We start from the raw sequence: 24,268 nt of genomic DNA on the forward strand, positions 1-24,268 counted from the left end.
TCTGTCAGAATATATTTATAATATCTTTGTCAGGGACAAGTCAGTTCTCTGTTTGCCCTGCGAGGTGGGATAGAGAGCCCGTATTTACGAAAATTGCATTTACCACTTATTGCTTATGTAATAAATACATAGTACATAATATGACTCAATGTCATATTTATCCTGATACCAGATTCGAATTGACGCAACCCTAACAATATGCAGAATCTTTCCCTAGTGTTTTGTTCCATGCTGCTACTAGATGAGGTTGTTGTTTTAGCAGAGATCACTTTCTCCTCTACATCCAAGCTCTTTTCATTGCTCAGCCTGCCCTGGCTCTCATCTACAGCAACAGCACCTCCCACCGGTCATGTCTAGATGGGATCCAGCTTCTTTCTGTATTTTTTTGCATTTTAGCTAACCTTAACTCCTTTCCTAACCTGCCATGTTTATTCCCCTAATTTGCTGCGTAAATTGTCTTAAACCTGCTACGAAAGGTCAATTCTGACAAAAGATGGATCCCTTCGAGCCATGACCCTCCCAGTCCCAGCAAGGGAGCCCCTCATTGGGGGGGGGGGGACCAATTGCCACGCAGCACCACCTCTCCATCACTTTGTAGTTTCCAAGGCAACGGGCAGGGCCTTTCTCCTGAAAGGCACCGCATCATCATCATTATCATCCACGCAGGTCTGGTCGAGAGGAAGCAGGAGCTATCAGCCCAGCAGTGGGTAACATCAAGCACCTCCTTCTCTTGCTTCATGTCGCGCTGCAGCACAGACTCCAACACTCAGTAAAAGGAAAATGATGTGGACGCGAAAAGGGATATGGTAGGTAGGTGCTGGGTTTTCTGTGCTCTCTGTGTTTGACTGTTGTGTTGTGGGTTTTACAAGCAGGCAGTGGGAGGGTGTGTGTGTAATCCTCTCAAGCAGGCTGATTTAATGGGCTGTTTGATGCTAACACCATTAGAATGAGAGAGGCAGCTTTGCTAAAGGGGCCAGGCGGCCTGCAGAGCTAAGGGTCTGCCTGCCGCATACACAAACTCCCCAGCCCCCAGCTGGGATGGCTGGATCATTACCTCTTTTTACCAGCCATAGCTGTTGCTCCTTTTATGGGATGTGATTGTCATGTTCTCCACCCATCTCTCTAGGTCTAGGATGTGTCAGGTAGTTTCCCTTCCCTTTTGCATGAGCATGACGAAACAAAATGCCCAGGGAGCGTTAGTTAGTTAATACCCCAGCCACACAACCCTTTCATCCCACCCTTTCCTCTCCTCCTACATTGCTGTTTTTTAATCCCACCCTGAAAGGGAAGAAAAAGGTTTGTCTGAATGTTTCAGGTGGGGAGGGCACGCCTTAATATCTTCTTCATAATGGCTTTGGCCTGGCTAGCCTCCCTCAGTGTCAGAAGTAGTGCACTAAATAGGGAACAGGGTGCCATTTGGGATGCGAACTGGACCTCCTTAACATCATCCACCATCCAACAACATCCAGCACAGCCACGAAATCTGTCCTTTTCATTATGACAGCATGGGATTAGTATGGGACTTGGCTCACTATCCTTGCTAGGCCTTTATGTTATTATTAGCCTAGCTAGCCTGTTGTGCCTTGGCCATGTGCTGCATGCAGTCTTTGTAATATGTTGTCCAATGTCCATGTTATGGCCTGGTACTGTATGTTATTATTAGCCTAGCTAGCCTGTTGTGCCTACAGTATTAGCTGCAGTCTCTCGAGTTTCCTTATGTTACCGCCTGGTCCAGGACTGTATGATGTGTTTTGGAGGTGTGGTGTCAGATTCAGGAACCATTACTGGAGCACGTCCCCTGTGTCCTATTCCCCACCCCTGTTCACGACGGGAGGTGTGTGTGTGTGTTGGTGCTGTCTCAGGTGAGGAGGAGGATGAGATGCGGATTCTATCTCTCTCTCGCGCTCTCAGCCCCAGAATCCTCTTTGAAGCTTTCTGTTATTATTGATGCTTTAGATCTCACAGGAAAGAAACACTCGGAGGTTGTTTGGAGTTCATTGAGCAGATTGGTTGAGGTTGGGCCTATTTATCTCATAAACGCAGCACTTGCCTTGAATCCTTGTATGATTTGTTTGTTGTTAAGTATCCTTACTGGTATTAGCCGTTTAATGATTTGTTTCATAATGACCTCATACAACTGAATAAAATATATTTTACACATTTTGCTCTGTCATGCAATAGCTGCATGCTATTTATCAGTTATAAGGGTAGTTTGTTTTCAATACTAAATGTGCCTGTACTGAGAACAGGTTGTTATTGTATCCCTCTGTAACACATTTGTTGTTTTTCCTTTCGCACTGTATAGAGCAGTTCTCTACAACCCTGTTTCTGGAAAGCTACCCTCCTCTAGGTTCACTCCTACCCTGTTCCTGGAAAGCTACTCCCTCTAGGTTCACTCCTACCCTGTTCCTGGAAAGCTACCCTCCTCTAGGTTCACTCCTACCCTGTTCCTGGAAAGCTACTCCCTCTAGGTTCACTCCTACCCTGTTCCTGGAAAGCTACCCTCCTCTAGGTTCACTCCTACCCTGTTCCTGGAAAGCTACTCCCTCTAGGTTCACTCCAACCCTGTTTCTGGAAAGCTACTCCCTCTAGGTTCACTCCTACCCTGTTCCTGGAAAGCTACCCTCCTCTAGGTTCACTCCTACCCTGTTCCTGGAAAGCTACTCCCTCTAGGTTCACTCCTACCCTGTTCCTGGAAAGCTACACCCTCCTCTAGGTTCACTCCAACCCTGTTTCTGGAAAGCTACTCCCTCCTCTAGGTTCACTCCAACCCTGTTTCTGGAAAGCTACTCCCTCCTCTAGGTTCACTCCAACCCTGTTTCTGGAAAGCTACTCCCTCCTCTAGGTTCACTCCAACCCTGTTTCTGGAAAGCTACTCCCTTCTCTAGGTTCACTCCAACCCTGTTTCTGGAAAGCTACTCTCTCTAGGTTCACTCCAACCCTATTCCTGGAAAGCTACTCCCTCCTCTAGGTTCACTCCAAACATGTTTCTGGAAAGCTACTCCCTCCTCTAGGTTCACTCCAAACATGTTCCTGGAAAGCTACTCCCTCCTCTAAGATCACTCCAAACATGTTTCTGGAAAGCTACTCCCTCCTCTAGGTTCACTCCAAACATGTTTCTGGAGAGCTATCCTCCTGTAGGTTTTCAGTCCAACCCTGGTCCTGGACTGCTTCTTCTGTGTAGGTTTTCTGTCCAACCCTGATCCCGGAGAGCTAGCATTTCAGTCCAAACCTGTTCCTGGAGAGCTGCCCTCCTCTAGGATTTCAGTTGAACCCTGTTCCTGGAGAGCTGCCCTCCTCTAGGATTTCAGTCGAACCCTGTTCCTGGAGAGCTGCCGCCCTCTAGGATTTCAGTCAAACCCTCTTCCTGGAGAGCTGCCCTCCTCTAGGTTTTCAGTCCAACCCATTATAATTAATGTATATTTTTTTAGTGGTTGATGCATCTTTCAGTGTTAATTACAAACTTTACAAGACTTACCTCAAATACACTACAAGTTTGCATTTCATGTTTTGAAGGAAAATTCTCAGCAACAAAAGAGTGATAAAATGAAAATCCTACATCGGTGTGGTGGATGTGTAACCAGGCCAGCTCAGGACAGCTTGTTCTGGTTTGACTGGGTTAGGTTAGTCACGTGATGTGTGTCAGGATACATTAGTATAATAACAGCTGGATACTAGCTAACAGGAAGGGGTGATTGATTGATGATTTCAGGGGTTAACAAACTATTGATTGAGATGAATACAGTAAAGGTAAGACCTCGGGCCACGAAATGAGAGCCTGGTGACATTCTGTCGGGATACATAAACAACAGGAGTAATAAAAACACATGTACACACAATACAAATGATGAGTATGTAAATAGGGTCTCAAGTGAGTAGCTAGCCTATCTACTATTTGAGTCAGATTTGTCTGGTTCTGGTCAATAGTTTGGTCAAGTAAGTCTTTACCAGGGTTGGGGTCAATTCCATTTCAATTTCAGAAAGTAAACGCAATTCCAAATGTCCTCTTTGAAGAGTTGGAATTTCAGTGTACATCCTGATTTGACTGGTTTGCTTTGCAGTACAGTGAGCATGGGTATCCAATCAGAATGATTCCAAAATGGCCCATGTCAGAGCAGGAAGGACTGACTGGCCACCATTATCTCTGACCAATGAATTATTGAACAGTGACTGACTGATCTTGCGCAAAGCAGACACAGGCATGCATGCCTCTGATTGAGTCCGACCTAGACATAGCAGGTGTGTGTGTGTCTGTCTGACTTTCATATGGTCTCTTCTACGCCATGTCACAGTGAGCCCCTCCCTCCTCCTCCACTCCTTCCCTCTCCTCTCCCCACCCTGCCAGGCTCCCTCTGCTGAGCTGAGGCCTGCTGGGAGGCTGAAGGGGTTTACACTGTTCAGTTGAATACTGCTGTAGCATGACTTCAATTATCCACATTGATTCTAAACTAATCTTGGCAATCCAGAACCAAATGTTGTTCCTGAGAACCCTCTTGAACTTTAGCCTCCCGACAGAACATTCCAATATTTTACTTTGTTAGGAGAGACTTCCTATTACTGAAAGAGGTTGCTATTCAACCAAATACAGTATTATGAAAAATAGATGTAAACATGCATTTTAAAAGCGGGCTGGCTCATTCAGTAATGCCAAGCCAGAGAAAACAATGTTGTGCCACATAAAAAGACAAGCATCCATTCACAAGCGTTAATGATGTCAGAGAGAGAGGGAGAGAGCACTCAAGGTTAAAGCCTTCCTTTGCTAGCCCATTGTTAGCCAATTGTATCATCTCTACCTATCATTGTCTTAACAGTAACTAGATACCACTGTGCATACAGAGAAATTTGCCATACTATGACCATGATACCTCAGCCCTGATCAGAGGAGATCTATCTGTCCCACTGTAGGGAGAGAGAGGATATGAGGAGAGGGGGAGAAAGAGAGAGAGAGACAGCTGGAACTACTCAACCTGAACCATTGTGGGGGAGAACACTGCTTCCGGCAGAACTGCTGCTGCTGCCAGAACTAGAGTGTGATGAAGGTCACAGAGAGGACCTTTCCCATTGCTAGCTTTCATGACCCTTCTTTCCTATTTCAATATATTACTTTTCATCAGCACAACCGATTATATTGACTTATAAGGAAATAGAAAGTTTGGTTTTATGGAATGGAAGAATAATAGCTAAAATCACAAACTTTATGGTAACCAATGAAACTAATTCAAGTTGCTAGTGTTTTACACTAAATAATTGACATTGAACAAATTCTTCTGTGTTTAGCTGTTGGCCTATACCAGGGGTACTCATTGCGTGGCCCGCAGGCCGCATGAGCCCTTAATTTGCAGCTCGCTGGGATTTTCATATTTTCCATTCTTAATAATGATAGTTTCAATTCAAGGTGTTTAATGCAGGGCTGAATCACGTCATTGAATATATCGATTGTTCTCTGGACGGCAGATAGATGGCAGTATAGCGCAGCTGTTGAACAGAAAGGCCGAAATAGAAGGCAAACTGCTCAGCTACAGCGACTGACACATGTCAGTTTGCTACTAGCTAATTTTGCAGTCTAAATCTATTGACAATGAAAATGAGGGGGGGGAGCTGCAGAACAATGTGACAGCTACAGTATGAACCAACAACCACTGGAGAACCAGGAAAATCAGGAAGATGGCGCGGGGGAAATGCAGCTAGCAACCGTGGCTCTGGTGGCTAAGAGAAGGATACGGTCAATTCAAGAAGAACACAGATAGTTCCAAGAGAAATGGACAGACAAATATTTTTTTGTACTGCATAATGGGACTAGCTCACTTTGTCTAATTTGCCAGAAGACAGTCAATTGAGAGCAACATTTCCAGTCACACCATGCCCACTTTGACAAAACATATCCACCTCAAAGCAACCTCAGAGACAACAAAATAGCGCAACTCAAAAGACAGCTCGAAGGACAACAACAAATGATGGACAGATCTAGCAGTGTTGCAGAGAAAACGACAGAGGCAACACATGAGATTGCTTGGATACTCGCGAGTAACAAGAAGACCATCACAGACGTAGAGATTGTCAAAGAATGTTTTTTGGCCTCAGCCAATTTTACAAACAAGGAAGATCTTTTAAAGCAAATTAAGGGACTGCAACTCTCAGACTCGACCATAACAAGACACATACAGTAGAAGACATCAGCGAGGACATCGGTTAGCAACTGATTACTGACATATCCGTGGCGCCTTGCTTTTAGTATTGTACTTGATGAAAGCACTGATGTAAGGGACATTGCCCAATTATGTGTTTGGGTCCGTTTCCCTCAAAATGAGTCGTTCAGAGAGGAACTTATGTTTACTGCCCCTTCAGGGACAAACACGAGGAAAGGATATTCTGAAAGCCCTTGTTACTTTTTTTGCTGATAATAATATTGACTGGTCAAATCTGGGATCTGTGTCCACTGACGGCGCCCCAAACATGCGAGGGAAGGAGACGGGACTCATAGGCCTGATGAGAAAAAGAGGATATTGGCAAATGTGTTACGTTTCATTGTATCATTCCTCAGGAAGCACTTGTGGCTACACTCAGACTGTGACTTAGAATGTGATGCAGCAAGTAGTCAAATCCGTGAATTTATTGCAAGCCAGGGGAGAGAGGAGCCAGAAATGGATGATCCACAAGGAATATTAAAGCTTTCTTTTTTAAGTCCCTGCCACCTGAACACGGTGAATCTCCAGCTCCAAGGGAAAGTTCAAATTCAGTGCAAAATGCTGCGTCTGGTCACAGCATTTCCAAATAAAGTCACCACACTGTTCATACCTGACATTTTGTTAATTTCCCAAAACTCAGAGCAGTCACCACATCCAACCCAGACAAACTGCAACATTTAGCTCTGATGCATTTGTGCGTGTGTTGGAAGAGTTGAAGTTTGAGTCAAGATTCAGTGGTATCATGGAGTACAAGCACTTTTTCAACTTCATTGAGAACCTCTTTCATGTGCCAGTGTCATCTCTGACCCCAGTCATCACAGCCCTCTGTCCTGACCGTGCTGGAATAGAGAGTGCGATAGTGGAGCTGCAGGCAAATGACACATTGCAAGGTGAACTAAGATCAGGTGTTTCCCATTTCTGGAGCCTCGTGTCAGACACAGAGTATCCACTTTTGAAGCAGTGTGTGCAAAAGGTGACATCATGTTTTGCTCAATTTCAAGGCTCACAACAAACATTTATAAAAACCTGTATTCGCTTTGTCATTATGGGGTGTTGTGTGTACAGTCGTGGCCAAAAGTTTTGAGAATGACACAAATATTAATTTTCACAAAGTCTGCTGCCTCGGTTTGTATGACGGCAATTTGCATATACAGTGGGGCAAAAAAAATCCAGAAAATCACATTGTAGGATTTTTAATGAATTTATTTGCAAAAAATGGTGGAAAATACGTTTTTGGTCACCTACAAACAAGCAAGATTTCTGGCTCTCACAGACCTGTAACTTCTTCTTTAAGAGGCTCCTCTGTCCTCCACTCGTTACCTGTATTAATGGCACCTGTTTGAACTTGTTATCAGTATAAAAGACACCTGTCCACAACCTCAAACAGTCACACTCCAAACTCCACTATGGCCAAGACCAAAGAGCTGTCAAAGGACACCAGAAACAAAATTGTAGACCTGCACCAGGCAGGGAAGACTGAATCTGCAATAGGTAAGCAGCTTGGTTTGAAGAAATCAACTGTGGGAGCAATTATTAGGAAATGGAAGACATACAAGACCACTGATAATCTCCTTCGATCTGGGGCTCCATGCAAGATCTCACCCCGTGGGGTCAAAATGATCACAAGAATGGTGAGCAAAAATCCCAGAATCACACGGGGGGACCTAGTGAATGACCTGCAGAGAGCTGGGACCAAAGTAACAAAGCCTACCATCAGTAACACACTACGCCGCCAGGGACACAAATCCTGCAGTGCCAGTACATGTCCAGGCCCATCTGAAGTTTGCTAGAGAGCATTTGGATGATCCAGAAGAAGATTGTGAGAATGTCATATGGTCAGATGAAATGCCATCAGTCAGGATGTGGCCCAGAAGTTAATTGACAGCATGCCAGGGCAGATTGCAGAGGTCTTGAAAAAGAAGGGTCAACACTGCAAATATTGACTCTTTGCATCAACTTCATGTAATTGTCAATAAAAGCCTGTGACACTTTTGAAATGCTGGTAATTATACTTCAGTATTCCATAGTAACATCTGACAAAAATATGAAGCAGCAAATTTTAGACAATGAAGCAGCAAATTTTGTGAAAATTAATATTTGTATCGTTCTCAACTTTTGGCCACGACTGTAGGTTGATGAAGATTTTTTTTTTAGAATAAGGCTTGCCTTACCCACCATGATCCATACATCTCAGGGCAGTGCTCTGGGAAGAAGCCCCAAATCAAAAAAATGATGCTATAGCCAGGCTATTGGGAATCATGGCTGGGCTGGAAATAGATTTTTAAATGTGGTTGATGTCAATGTTCTTCTCCCAAGATGGCATAGCAGTTCAGATGTATTTTTGTCCTCATCCTGTCGTGTCCCGTATATATATATATATATATATATATATATATATATATATATAACTTTTTTTTCACATACATTTTTAATTTTCCAAAAACTCATCTTCAGAACACTCTCCTGCAATCCGCTTCACCAATTTATATGTATATAAAAAAGTATTATTTACCTCAGATCTGTGATCCTCCGAGAGGCTAGCCAGAAATTAGCCAGAAGCTAGCCGGGAGCTAGCCAGAAGCTGGTCCAGAAGCTACTTTGAAGCTGGTTCAGGGGCTAGTTCAGAAGCTAGTTAGCTTATTTACTGGCTAATCGTTGGTACTCAGCTGACCACGGTTTGTGGTCATCGGCTGTCCTTTGGCTCGAGAATCTATCGCCAGTTTTTGTACGGCGCGGTGCGGTGCAGCGCAGCGCAGCTCGGAGCGGAACATATCGGACCAATTTTTCTCTCCATGTCCCTGGATTTCGGCCGCTGGCTCTGGACGTCCATGCCTGGATCTCGCAGCTGACTAGCTGCTGTCCGTGTGACTATCGGCTTTCGTCGATTCCGGAGCTAACATCAATTGTTCCGGAGCTAGCCAGCTGAAGAGTTCCATCAGTCACTCCTGGGCTGCAGTCAACTATCCGGACCCGTTTTGCTGCCTACGCGGCGCCCCACCGGGCCTTCACGGCTGGACTGCCGACGTTGTCTACCCGAGGGAATTGTCCGGCTGGCTCCTCCGGCGCAACGTTGCCTGGGCGCCCATCTGCGGCCTGCTAGCCGTTGGCTATCTTATCGGCTGCTATCTGAATAGACAATCGGACAATTTCTATTTTATTTTTATTTATTTATTTTTCTTCTTGGGCCTCTATAACTATATCTATTGTTTTTATTTTTGTTGTTGTTGTGTGATTTGGATTAATCCCCTCTACCACACGGAAACCCACTAATCTACTGACGGAACGCAAGAGTTGGCTAATAACAGACCTCCATCCTATGCTAGCTTGCTCCTATGCTAGCTTGCTACCGATTTAGCTGTCTGAATCGCCGTGACCCCCAACCGACCTCTCCACTCACTGGACCCTTTTGATCACTCGACTGAGCATGCCTCTCCTTAATGTCAATATGCCTTGTCCATTGCTGTTCTGGTTAGTGTTTATTGGCTTATTTCACTGTAGAGCCTCTAGTCCTGCTCATTATACCTTATCCAACCTATTAGTTCCACCACCCACACATGCAATGACATCTCCTGGTTTCAATGATGTTTCTAGAGACAATATCTCTCTCTTCATCACTCAATACCTAGGTTTACCTCCACTGTATTCACATCCTACCTTACCTTTGTCTGTTCATTATACCTTGATGCTATTTTATCGCCCCCAGAAACCTCCTTTTACTCTCTGTTCCAGACGTTCTAAACGACCAATTCTTATTGCTTTTAGCCGCACCCTTATTCTACTTCTACTCTGTTCATCTGGCGATGTAGAGGTGAATCCAGGCCCTGCAGTGCCTAGCTCCACTCCTATTCCCCAGGCGCTCTCTTTTGACGACTTCTGTAACTGTAATAGCCTTGGTTTCATGCATGTTAACATGAGAAGCCTCCTCCCTAAGTTTGTTCTATTCACTGCTTTAGCACACTCTGCCAACCCGGATGTTCTAGCTGTGTCTGAATCCTGGCTTAGGAAGACCACCAAAAATTCAGACATTTTAATTCCAAACTACAACATTTTCAGACAAGATAGAACTGCCAAAGGGGGCGGTGTTGCAATCTACTGCAAAGATAGCCTGCAGGGTTTTGTCCTACTATCCAGGTCTGTACCCAAACAATTTGAACTTCTACTTTTAAAAATCCACCTCTCTAAAAACAAGTCTCTCACCGTTGCCGCCTGCTATAGACCACCCTCTGCCCCCAGCTGTGCTCTGGACACCATATGTGAACTGATTGCCCCCCATCTATCTTCAGAGCTTGTGCTGCTAGGCGGCCTAAACTGGAACATGCTTAACACCCCAGCCATCCTACAATCTAAACGTGATGCCCTCAACCTCACACAAATTATCAATGAACCTACCAGGTACCTCCCCAAAGTCTTAAACACGGTCACCCTCATAGATATCATCCTAACCAACTTGCCCTCTAAATACACCTCTGCTGTTTTCAACCAAGATCTCAGCGATCACTGCCTCATTGCCTGCATCCGTAATGGGTCAGTGGACAAACGACCTCCACTCATCACTGTAAAACGCTCCCTGAAACACTTCAGCGAGCAGGCCTTTCTAATCGACCTGGCCGGGGTATCCTGGAAGGATATTGATCTCATCCCGTCAGTAGAGGATGCCTGGATATTTTTTTTAAATGCCTTCCTAACCATCTTAAATAAACATGCCCCATTCAATAAATTTAGAACCAGGAACAGATATAGCCCTTGGTTCTCTCCAGACCTGACTGCCCTTAACCAACACAAAAACATCCTATGGCGTTCTGCATTAGCATCGAACAGCCCCCGTGATATGCAGCTGTTCAGGGAAGCTAGAAACCATTATACACAGGCAGTTAGAAAAGCCAAGGCTAGCTTTTTCAAGCAGAAATTTGCTTCCTGCAACACTTACTCAAAAAAGTTCTGGGACACTGTAAAGTCCATGGAGAATAAGAACACCTCCTCCCAGCTGCCCACTGCACTGAAGATAGGAAACACTGTCACCACTGATAAATCCACCATAATTGAGAATTTCAATAAGCATTTTTCTACGGCTGGCCATGCTTTCCATCTGGCTACTCCTACCCCGGTCAACAGCACTGCACCCCCCACAACAACTCGCCCAAGCCTTCCCCATTTCTCCTTCTCCCAAATCTGCTCAGCTGATGTTCTGAATGAGCTGCAAAATCTGGACCCCTACAAATCAGCCGGGCTAGACAATCTGGACCATTTCTTTCTAAAATTATCTGCCAAAATTGTTGCCACCCCTATTACTAGCCTGTTCAACCTTTCTTTCGTGTCGTCTGAGATTCCCAAAGATTGGAAAGCAGCTGCGGTCATCCCCCTCTTCAAAGGGGGTGACACTCTTGACCCAAACTGCTACAGACCTATATCTATCCTACCATGCCTTTCTAAGGTCTTCGAAAGCCAAGTCAACAAACAGATTACCGACCATTTCGAATCTCACCATACCTTCTCTGCTATGCAATCTGGTTTCAGAGCTGGTCATGGGTGCACCTCAGCCACGCTCAAGGTCCTAAATGATATCTTAACCGCCATCGATAAGAAACATTACTGTGCAGCCGTATTCATTGATCTGGCCAAGGCTTTCGACTCTGTCAATCACCACATCCTCATCGGCAGACTCGACAGCCTTGGTTTCTCAAATGATTGCCTCGCCTGGTTCACCAACTACTTCTCTGATAGAGTTCAGTGTGTCAAATCGGAGGGTCTGCTGTCCGGACCTCTGGCAGTCTCTATGGGGGTGCCACAGGGTTAAATTATTGGACCGACTCTCTTCTCTGTATACATCAATGAGGTCGCTCTTGCTGCTGGTGAGTCTCTGATCCACCTCTACGCAGACACCATTCTGTATACTTCTGGCCCTTCTTTGGACACTGTGTTAACAACCCTCCAGGCAAGCCTCAATGCCATACAACTCTCCTTCCGTGGCCTCCAATTGCTCTTAAATACAAGTAAAACTAAATGCATGCTCTTCAACCGATCGCTACCTGTACCTACCCGCCTGTCCAACATTACTACTCTGGACGGCTCTGACTTAGAATACGTGGACAACTACAAATACTTAGGTGTCTGGTTAGACTGTAAACTCTCCTTCCAGACCCATATCAAACATCTCCAATCCAAAGTTAAATCTAGAATTGGCTTCCTATTTCGCAACAAAGCATCCTTCACTCATGCTGCCAAACATACCCTTGTAAAACTGACCATCCTACCAATCCTCGACTTTGGCGATGTCATTTACAAAATAGCCTCCAATACCCTACTCAACAAATTGGATGCAGTCTATCACAGTGCAATCCGTTTTGTCACCAAAGCCCCATATACTACCCACCATTGCGACCTGTACGCTCTCGTTGGCTGGCCCTCGCTTCATACTCGTCGCCAAACCCACTGGCTCCATGTCATCTACAAGACCCTGCTAGGTAAAGTCCCCCCTTATCTCAGCTCGCTGGTCACCATTGCATCTCCCACCTGTAGCACACGCTCCAGCAGGTATATCTCTCTAGTCACCCGCAAAACCAATTCTTTCTTTGGCCGCCTCTCCTTCCAGTTCTCTGCTGCCAATGACTGGAACGAACTACAAAAATCTCTGAAACTGGAAACACTCCCTCACTAGCTTTAAGCACCAACTGTCAGAGCAGCTCACAAATTACTGCACCTGTACATAGCCCACCTATAATTTAGCCTACTGTATTTAATTTATTTATTTATTTTGCTCCTTTGCACCCCATTATTTTTATTTCTACTTTGCACATTCTCCCATTGCAAATCTACCATTCCAGTGTTTTACTTGCTATATTGTATTTACTTTGCCACCATGGCCTTTTTGCCTTTACCTCCCTTATCTCACCTCATTTGCTCACATCGTATATAGACTTGTTTATACTGTCTTATTGACTGTATGTTTGTTTTACTCCATGTGTAACTCTGTGTCGTTGTATGTGTCGAACTGCTTTGCTTTATCTTGGCCAGGTCGCAGTTGTAAATGAGAACTTGTTCTCAACTTGCCTACCTGGTTAAATAAAGGTGAAATAAATAAAATAAAAATGTTACAGGTTTTACTGTAAAGCACTCTGCTGTTATTGAAGTCATCAGATGCATGGGTGATTCAACTCCCACCATGGTGCTTTGGTTTAGGAAAACAGTGACAGGTGTTACTGATTCAACTATCCTGGCTAAATAAATACAAATAGAATAGATGAATATGTTATGGCTGTGTTGTCATATGACATAGCCTTGGCATAGTTTGGAAACGGCTGTTTGAGAGAGAGACTGAAATGAGATGCTTGACTGTGTAGATATTTTCTGAAGATATTCATCATCACTGAAACTGGGCAATGTCTTACAATGCTTTTTTAAATTAATTTTTATTTAATCTTTATTTACTAGGTACAGGGGGGCAAAAAAAGTATTTAGTCAGCCACCAATTGTGAAAGTTCTCCCACTTAAAAAGATGAGAGAGGCCTGTAATTTTCATCATAGGCAAACTTCAACCATGACAGATAAAATTAGAAAAAAAATTCCAGAAAATCCTATTGTAGGATTTTTAATGAATTTATTTGCAAATTATGGTGGAAAATAAGTATTTGGTCAATAACAAAAGTTCATCTTACGACTTTGTTATATACCCTTAATTGCAATGACAGAGGTCAAACGTTTTCTGTAAGTCTTCACAAGGTTTTCACACACTGTTGCTGGTATTTTGGCCCATTCCTCCATGCAGATCTCCTCTAGAGCAGTGATGTTTTGTGGCTGTTGCAGGGCAATACGGACTTTCAACTCCCTCCAAAGATTCTCTATGGGGTTGAGATCTGGAGACTGGCTAGGCCACTCCAGGACCTTGAAATGCTTCTTACGAAGCCACTCCTTCGTTGCCCGGGCGGTGTGTTTGGGATCATTGTCATGCTGAAAGACCCAGCCATGTTTCATATCCAATGCCCTTGCTGATGGAAGGAGGTTTTCACTCAAAATCTCACGATACACGGCCCCACTCATTCTTTCCTTTACACGGATCCGTCGTCCTGGTCCCTTTGCAGAAAAACAGCCCCAAAGCATGATGTTTCCACCCCCATGCTTCACAGTAGGTATGGTGTTCTTTGGATGCAACTCAGCATTCTTTGTCCTCCAAACATGACGCAGTTTTTTCCAAAAAGTTATATTTTGGTTTCATCTGACCATATAACATTCTCCCAATCTTCTTCTGGATCATCCAAATGCTCTCTAGCAAACTTCAGATGGGCCTGGACATGTACTGGCTTAAGCAGGGGGACACGTCTGGCACTGCAGGATTTGAGTTCCTCGCGGCGTAGTGTGTTACTGATGGTAGGCTTTGTTACTTTGGTCCCAGCTCTCTCACACACACACACACACACAAAGATTGTTCGTTTTGGATGACTCGTAGCCTGCAAAAGCATAATCTCTATGAAAGTAGTTTGTTCAATATGTGTGGGGAAATAAGCATGATGTCACCATAAACAGAAGCCTTTTGTATTTTCCTAATAATGAGGATAAGCCATTATTTTTACTGACCGTGCCCACTGATTGCCCTGAAGGCTTCTATGCTGCAGTGCTCACACTGGTTCTATCTATGTTTTCCTTTGTTTCAAAATGTATGGCTGGCATCAGGTATCCTACTACATAGTATCAAGATGAAGTTGCCTTTAGATGCTGATCTAAGGCCAGATGTTGTTTTCAGTCTTTAATGGTTAAGATTTAGATTGGTGGTAGGGTAATCTGATGCTAGATCAGTGTTTATGGGCCCTTTAAGAGGCTGAGGAGGGTCATTAGCCGCATACAGCCAAGAGTGATGTAATAGCTCTGTAATAGACAAGGCCTCATTCAGCAAACCACGCATGGTGGTGGTGGTGGTGGTGATGATGATAGTGGTGGTGAACATGATGCACATGATGGTGACGATGCACATGATGATGCAAGTCTTGGCTCATAGACATCCACATGACTCACTGGGACAGAGTCAAAGTGGTCCCTTTTCTCATCCTAAAACAACCTAATTAATGAAAAAAAGCATCAAATCAACAGTGGCATTATTTTCAACGAACTCTGCAACTCTTCCAACTATTTACATTTTTCACAACTGCCACCAGTTTGACGCAAAACATTATAAAGGATATTTCCTGCTGAAACCATATTAAACATCAATGGTATTCACTAAGTTGATAATTTATATTTAGGATCATGTTTTGCATCTTTGTCATTCTATTTTTGTAAATTTTAAAATCATTTTATTTGATATATTTTACATGTGAAAAGGCCACACAGGGCCAGAGCTCATTAGGCACCTTAAGTGCCCAAAAGGGCCACTAGATGTCTTCTTATAGATGACATAAAATCCTTAAAAGACACACATTCTGGTAGTTTACTGGTAAACTTAGAAAGTTTCCAGTAATATACCCTCCCTTTGCAACCCTAGTAAGATGATAATACAACTTAAAAGATGAGGTCCTGTAGGCAGGCGGGATCTAGGCGCCTGGCCAATGATTAGAGAATAGATGTGTCGGTGCTCCATTTACTTCTTCCACGCTCTCTTTAACAGTCAATATCTACCATAGGCTACCCCTACAACAACACACCTCATGGAGATTTCAAATGGGAGTGGCTTGGACTTACAGCGCTTCTCCCACTCTCTCACACACACACAATCACATGGCTGTGGAAGGCTGACTGTCAGTCAGACAAACAGATGCACAGGTTGATTGGATTTACTCTTATCAATTGGCTTCCATTTCCCTAGCCTTGGCTCGGCTTCGCTACTTAGCATCATGGGATTTCCTTTTTTGGGCCGAGGGATCGGGATCAGGAATGCTGGGGGATATTGTCTGTGGACTTCATCTGTAGTAGGTGATCCATTATCGTTGGCCTGTAATTATTTTGTCAGGAGAGAGTTTAACTTGGAACGGCATAGCTGCAAATGGCACGCTGTTCCCTATTTAGTGCACTACTTCTGACACTGAGGGAGGCTAGCCAGGCCAAAGCCATGATGAAGAAGATATTAAGGCGTGCCCTCCCCACCTGCTCAGCATTTACTGGGAAGAAACATTCAGACAAACCTTGAGAATGTGCTCCTGGTGGGTGGAATTGATTATATTTACAAGGTGTGTGTGTGTGTGTGAACTATTTGTAGCAGCAGTTAATAAAGGCTTTATCATCTCCAGAATGAGCCCAGATGAGCCAGAAAGGTCAGGAGGTAATACAGATGCAGAATTTAGTTAAATGTCATTGTGTGGGCCACTTCTCATTGGTAGATGGAGCCATCAGTCAGGGAATCATGACTTCTCATTGGTAGATGGAGGCCTCTCACTGTCATAGTGTCATAATAAAGCAGCAGGATGCAATGCCTCATCCAAGCCATTGATTTCCAATGACATACTTCACTGCCTCATCACTCTATCAGCGAATGTTGTGTTTCCACTCACACTGCTCTGCTGTACTGGAGTGTAGAGGCAACATTGTTAATAGCTGCAACAGGAAGGCTAACCCACAAAAGCCATGGGGAAGGGGTTGGCTTAATGTGATTTATTTTCTACTGCATCTCTTCATTCAATGTACCAGCCATAGAAGTAGAATGAATCTCATTCTAAGTCCAGGCCTATGGTTCTAACTTCTTAAGGGGTCGGTGTGAATGAGTAAATATCTCAAATCACAGAACTCTGTTAAGTTTCATTGGTTTTGTAATACAAGGTAATATGTTTAATGTAAAGCAAGGAGCAGATTGTTCAGGGTGATATCATTTAGTGTCTACTGTATGGTAAAACATATTGGGTTGTTAAGCCTGTCCTAATTCAAAGGGAGACTAGGCGCATTAGACCACTGCAGGAATATCAGCTTCCACTGAGTCATATTGCTGAGCTTTAGAAGGGTTTAATGGGATGTAAGAGAGAGTGACATTTTCTCTGCCTCTGATTCACCAAGCTTTATAGACGGAGGCCTGAAGCCATAATATTACAGGTTCTTCAATGCTTTATCCTCAGGATTCCAAAACAATGTCAACATGGAGGAATCAGAAATGCTTAAAGGGCACACCGGTTCCCAACTAAGCTTTCCTTTAGATAGCATGTCTTTGCTTCGGGAAGCAGAGAAAATAACTCATCAATTCCAGTATTACCATATCACATGTACAGTATTATCTGTTGAAGAACCACTGCAGGACATCTAGGATGTGGTTTGGGAAACCAGCTTTGGTTACAGGAGAGAGAGGGTGAGGATGAAGCACCAGATGGATTAATCAAATCATATCAAATGTATTTATATAGCCCTTATTACATCAGCTGATATCTCAAAATGCTGTACAGAAACCCAGCCTAAAACCCCAAACAGCAAGCAATGCAGGTGTAGAAGCACGGTGGCTAGAAAAAACTCCCTAGAAAGGCCAAAACCTAGGGGTCCCGACTAGAGGTCGACCGATTATGATTTTTTGAAACCGATACCGATTATTGGACGACCAAAAAAAGCAGATACCAATTAATCGGATGATTTTTGTTACGGTGCGTGAATGAGGACCCAAAAGCGAATCAACTTAAACAGAGCTTCTTTAATTACCAAACATAGGTAGGCTCAGATGGACCGGCAGATTCCGACAGGACAGGACAAGGTTACAGCAAACATGACGGCAGTCTGGTTCAGGCATGAATGACACAAACAAACAAGAATCCGACAAGGACAGGAGCAGAAACAGAGAGAGATATAGGGACCTAATCAGAGGGAAAAAGGGAACAGGTGGGGAACGGGGTGAATGGGTAGTTAGAGGAGACAAGGGACAGCTGGGGGAAAGCGGGGGAGAAAAGGTAACCTAACACGACCAGCAGAGGGAGACAGGGTGAAGGGAAAGGACAGAGACAAGACAACATGACAGTACATGACAGTACCCCCCCACTCACCGAGCGCCTCCTGGCGCACTCGAGGAGGAAACCTGGCGGCAACGGAGGAAATCATCTATCAGCGCACGGTCCAGCACGTCCCGAGAGGGAACCCAACTCCTCTCCTCAGGACCGTACCCCTCCCAGTCAACTAGGTACTGATGACCACGGCCCCGAGGACGCATGTCCAAGATTTTACGGACCCTGTAGATAGGTGCGCCCTCGACAAGGATGGGGGGGGGGGGGGGAAGACGAGCGGGGGCGCGAAGAACGGGCTTAACACAGGAGACATGGAAGACCGGGTGGACGCGACGAAGATATCGCGGAAGAAGAAGTCGCACTGCGACAGGATTAATGACCTGAGAGATACGGAATGGACCAATGAACCGCGGGGTCAACTTGCGAGAAGCCGTCTTAAGGGGAAGGTTCTGAGTGGAGAGCCAAACTCTCTGACCGCGACAATATCTAGGGCTCTTCGTTCTACGCTTATTAGCAGCTCTCACAGTCTGCGCCCTATAACGGCAAAGTGCAGACCTGACCCTCTTCCAGGTGCGCTCGCAACGTTGGACAAAAGCCTGAGCGGAGGGGACGCTGGACTCGGCGAACTGAGATGAGAACAACGGAGGCTGGTACCCGAGGCTACTCTGAAAAGGAGATAGCCCGGTCGCAGACGAAGGAAGCGAGTTGTGGGCGTATTCTGCCCAGGGGAGCTGTTCTGACCAAGACGCAGGGTTGCGAAAAGAAAGACTGCGTAAGATGCGACCAATAGTCTGATTGGCCCGTTCTGCTTGACCGTTAGACTGGGGGTGAAAGCCGGAAGAGAGACTGACGGAAGCCCCAATCAAACGGCAAAACTCCCTCCAAAATTGAGACGTGAATTGCGGACCTCTGTCCGAAACGACGTCTGACGGAAGGCCATGAATTCTGAAAACATTCTCGATGATGATTTGTGCCGTCTCTTTAGCAGAAGGAAGCTTAGCAAGGGGAATGAAATGAGCCGCCTTAGAGAACCTATCGACAACCGTAAGAATAACAGTCTTCCCCGCTGACGAAGGCAGTCCGGTGACAAAATCTAAGGCGATGTGAGACCACGGTCGAGAGGGAATAGGAAGCGGCCTGAGACGGCCGGCAGGAGGAGAGTTACCGGACTTAGTCTGCGCGCAGACCGAACAAGCAGCCACGAAACGACGCGTGTCATGCTCCCGGGTGGGCCACCAGAAACGCTGGCGAATGGAAGCAAGCGTACCCCGAACGCCAGGGTGGCCGGCTAACTTGGCAGAGTGAGCCCACTGAAGAACGGCCAGACGAGTAGGAACGGGAACGAAAAGAAGGTTCCTAGGACAAGCGCGCGGCGACGGAGTTTGAGTGAGTGCTTGCTTTACCTGCCTCTCAATTCCCCAGACAGTCAACCCGACAACACGCCCCTCAGGGAGAATCCCCTCGGGGTCAGTGGAGGCTACTGAAGAACTGAAGAGACGAGACAAAGCATCAGGCTTGGTGTTCTTAGAGCCCGGACGATAAGAAATCACGAACTCGAAACGAGCGAAAAACAGCGCCCAACGCGCCTGACGCGCATTAAGTCGTTTGGCAGAACGGATGTACTCAAGGTTCCTATGGTCAGTCCAAACGACAAAAGGAACGGTCGCCCCCTCCAACCACTGTCGCCATTCGCCTAGGGCTAACCGGATGGCGAGCAGTTCGCGGTTACCCACATCATAGTTACGTTCCGACGGCGACAGGCGATGAGAAAAATACGAGCATGGGTGGACCTTGTCGTCAGAGAGGGAGCGCTGAGAAAGGATGGCTCCCACTCCCACCTCTGACGCGTCAACCTCGACAACGAACTGTCTAGAGACGTCAGGTGTAACAAGGATAGGAGCGGATGTAAAACGATTCTTGAGGAGATCAAAAGCTCCCTGGGCGGAAACGGACCACTTAAAGCACGTCTTGACAGAAGTAAGGGCTGTGAGAGGAGCTGCCACCTGACCGAAATTACGGATGAAACGACGATAGAAGTTCGCGAAGCCGAGAAAGCGCTGCAGCTCGACGCGTGACTTAGGGACGGGCCAATCAATGACAGCTTGGACCTTAGCGGGATCCATCTTAATGCCTTCAGCGGAAATAACAGAACCGAGAAATGTGACGGAGGAGGCATGAAAAGTGCACTTCTCAGCCTTCACAAAAAGACAATTCTCTAAAAGGCGCTGGAGGACACGTCGAACGTGCTGAACATGAATCTGGAGTGACGGTGAAAAAATCAGGATATCGTCAAGGTAAACGAAAACAAAGATGTTCAGCATGTCTCTCAGGACATCATTGACTAATGCCTGAAAGACAGCTGGAGCGTTAGCGAGGCCGAAAGGAAGAACCCGGTATTCAAAGTGCCCTAACGGAGTGTTAAACGCCGTCTTCCACTCGTCCCCCTCCCTGATGCGCACGAGATGGTAAGCGTTACGAAGGTCCAACTTAGTGAAAAACCTGGCTCCCTGCAGGATCTCGAAGGCTGAAGACATAAGAGGAAGCGGATAACGATTCTTCACTGTTATGTCATTCAGCCCTCGATAATCTATGCAGGGGCGCAGAGACCCGTCCTTCTTCTTGACAAAAAAAAACCCCGCTCCGGCGGGAGAGGAGGAGGGGACTATGGTACCGGCGTCAAGAGCTACAGACAAATAATCTTCGAGAGCCTTACGTTCGGGAGCCGACAGAGAGTATAGTCTACCCCGGGGGGGGGTGGTTCCCGGAAGGAGATCAATACTACAAGCATACGACCGGTGTGGAGGAAGAGAGGTGGCCCTGGACCGACTGAACACCGTGCGCAGATCGTGATATTCCTCCGGCACCCCTGTCAAATCACCAGGCTCCTCCTGTGAAGAAGAGACAGAGGAAACAGGAGGGATAGCAGACATTAAACATTTCACATGACAAGAGACGTTCCAGGAGAGGATAGAATTACTAGACCAATTAATGGAAGGATTATGACAAACTAGCCAGGGATGGCCCAAAACAACAGGTGTAAAAGGTGAACGAAAAATTAAAAAAGAAATGGTTTCACTATGATTACCAGAAACAGTGAGGGTTAAAGGTAGCGTCTCACGCTGAATCCTGGGGAGAGGACTACCATCCAGGGCGAACAAGGCCGTGGGCTCCTTTAACTGTCTGAGAGGAATGTCATGTTCCCGAGCCCAGGTCTCGTCCATAAAACAGCCCTCCGCCCCAGAGTCTATTAAGGCACTGCAGGAAGCTGACGAACCGGTCCAGCGTAGATGGACCGACAAGGTAGTGCAGGATCTTGAAGGAGAGACAGGAGTAGTAGCGCTCACCAGTAGCCCTCCGCTTACTGACGAGCTCTGGCCTTTTACTGGACATGAAGTGACAAAATGACCAGCGGAACCGCAATAGAGACAGAGGCGGTTGGTGATTCTCCGTTCCCTCTCCTTAGTCGAGATGCGGATACCTCCCAGCTGCATGGGCTCAGCACCCGAGCCGGCAGAGGAAGATGGTAGTGATGCGGAGAGGGAGGCGACGGAGAGCGCGAGCACCTTTCCACGAGCTCGGTGACGAAGATCAACCCGTCGCTCAATGCGAATAGCGAGTTCAATCAAGGAATCCACGCTGGAAGGAACCTCCCGGGAGAGAATCTCATCCTTTACCTCTGCGCGGAAACCCTCCAGAAGACGAGCGAGCAAGGCCGGCTCGTTCCAGCCACTGGAGACAGCAAGAGTGCGAAACTCAATAGAGTAGTCTGTTATGGATCGATTGCCTTGACATAGGGAAGACAGGGCCCTGGAAGCCTCCTCCCCAAAAACAGATCGATCAAAAACCCGTATCATCTCCTCCTTAAAGTCTTGATACTGGTTAGTACACTCAGCCCTTGCCTCCCAGATTGCCGTGCCCCACTCACGAGCCCGTCCAATAAGGAGAGATATGACGTAGGCGACACGAGCAGTGCTCCTGGAGTAAGTGTTGGGCTGGAGAGAAAACACAATATCACACTGGGTGAGGAACGAGCGGCATTCAGTGGGCTCCCCAGAGTAACACGGCGGGTTATTGATTCTGGGCTCCGGAGATTCGAAAGCCCTGGAAGTGGCCGGTGGATCGAGGCGGAGATGGTGAACCTGTTCTGTGAGGTTGGAGACTTGGGTGGCCAGGGTCTCAACGGCATGTCGAGCAGCAGACAATTCATGCTTGTGTCTGCCTAGCATCGCTCCCTGGATCTCGACGGCTGAGTGGAGAGGATCCGAAGTCGCTGGGTCCATTCTTGGTCGGATTCTTCTGTTACGGTGCGTGAATGAGGACCCAAAAGCGAATCAACTTAAACAGAGCTTCTTTAATTACCAAACATAGGTAGGCTCAGATGGACCGGCAGATTCCGACAGGACAGGACAAGGTTACAGCAAACATGACGGCAGTCTGGTTCAGGCATGAATGACACAAACAAACAAGAATCCGACAAGGACAGGAGCAGAAACAGAGAGAGATATAGGGACCTAATCAGAGGGAAAAAGGGAACAGGTGGGGAACGGGGTGAATGGGTAGTTAGAGGAGACAAGGGACAGCTGGGGGAAAGCGGGGGAGAAAAGGTAACCTAACACGACCAGCAGAGGGAGACAGGGTGAAGGGAAAGGACAGAGACAAGACAACATGACAGTACATGACAATTTTTGTTTATATATATTTGTAATTATGAAAATTACAACAATACTGAATGAACAATGAACACTTTTATTAATACTTAATATGATACATAAATAAAATCTATTTAGTCTCAAATAAATAATGAAACATGTTCAATTTGGTTTAAATAATGCAAAAACACAGTGTTGGAGAAGAAAGCAAAAGTGCAATATGTTCCATGTAAAAGAAAAGGAATGGGTGTCTGGATATTGAGTCAGTGTTGAAGGTGTGTGTGAGGAATGGGTGTCTGGATATTGAGTCAGTGTTGAAGGTGTGTGTGAGGAATGGGTGTCTGGATATTGAGTCAGTGTTGAAGGTGTGCGAGGAATGGGTGTCTGGATATTGAGTCAGTGTTGAAGGTGTGTGAGGAATGAGTGTCTGGGTATTGAGTCAGTGTTGAAGGTGTGTGAGGAATGGGTGTCTGGATATTGAGTCAGTGTTGAAGGTGTGTGAGGAATGGGTGTCTGGATATTGAGTCAGTGTTGAAGGTGTGCGAGGAATGGGTGTCTGGATATTGAGTCAGTGTTGAAGGTGTGTGAGGAATGGGTGTCTGGATATTGAGTCAGTGTTGAAGGTGTGTGAGGAATGGGTGTCTGGATATTGAGTCAGTGTTGAAGGTGTGTGTGAGGAATGGGTGTCTGGATATTGAGTCAGTGTTGAAGGTGTGTGAGGAATGGGTGTCTGGATATTGAGTCAGTGTTGAAGGTGTGTGTGAGGAATGGGTGTCTGGATTAGAGGTCGACAGATTATGATTTTTCAACCGATACCGATTATTGGAGGACCAAACAAAACCGATGCCGATTAATCGGCCATTTTTATTTATTTATTTGTAATAATGACAATTACAACAATACTGAATGAACACTTATTTTAACTTAATATAATACATCAATAAAATCAATTTAGCCTCAAATAAATAATGAAACATGTTCAATTTGGTTTAAATAATGCAAAAGTGTTGGAGAAGAAAGTAAGAAAGCTAACATTTAAGTTCCTTGCTCCAAACAAGGGGACATATTAAAAACTTCTTGCTCCTACTTGAGACGCAGATGTCTCAAGTAGGCACCTGGAAATGCAAATGCGCTACGCTAAATGCTAAATGCTAAATGTACTCGTTAAAACTCAAACGTTCATCAAAATACACATGCAGGGTATTGAATTAAAGCTACACTCGTTGTGAATCTAGCCAACAAGTCAGATTTTTAAAATGCCTTTCGGCGAAAGCATGAGAAGCTATTATCTGATAGCATGCAACACCCCAAAATGCCTGAATGCGACGTAAACAAAGATTTAGCGTAGCCGGCGCTACACAAAATGCAGAAATAAAATATAAAACATTCATTACCTTTGACGAGCTTCTTTCTTGGCACTCCTATATGCCCCATAAACATCACTATTGGGTCTTTTTTTTCGATTAAATCGGTCCATATATACCCAAAATAGCCATCTATGGAAGCTGTGTAAATCAGAAAAAAACATTGTTTTAAAACGCAG

General features: G+C 45.5%; 1 protein-coding gene across 1 annotated transcript in view; it reads left to right on the forward strand.

Annotated features, from left to right (window-relative positions):
- Positions 1–239: 239 nt before the first annotated feature.
- Positions 240–24,268, forward strand: part of LOC110505775 (A-kinase anchor protein 6) — a 234,487-nt gene continuing 210,458 nt past the window's right edge. The window contains exon 1 of the mRNA XM_090221110.1: positions 240–806. The gene's annotated coding sequence lies outside the window, so the exon portion shown is untranslated. The remainder of the gene's footprint in view (positions 807–24,268) is intronic.

This window comes from Oncorhynchus mykiss, chromosome 25 (assembly GCF_057628025.1).
Source record: "Oncorhynchus mykiss isolate SJ-2025 chromosome 25, ASM5762802v1, whole genome shotgun sequence".
NCBI classification, from domain to species: domain Eukaryota; kingdom Metazoa; phylum Chordata; class Actinopteri; order Salmoniformes; family Salmonidae; genus Oncorhynchus; species Oncorhynchus mykiss.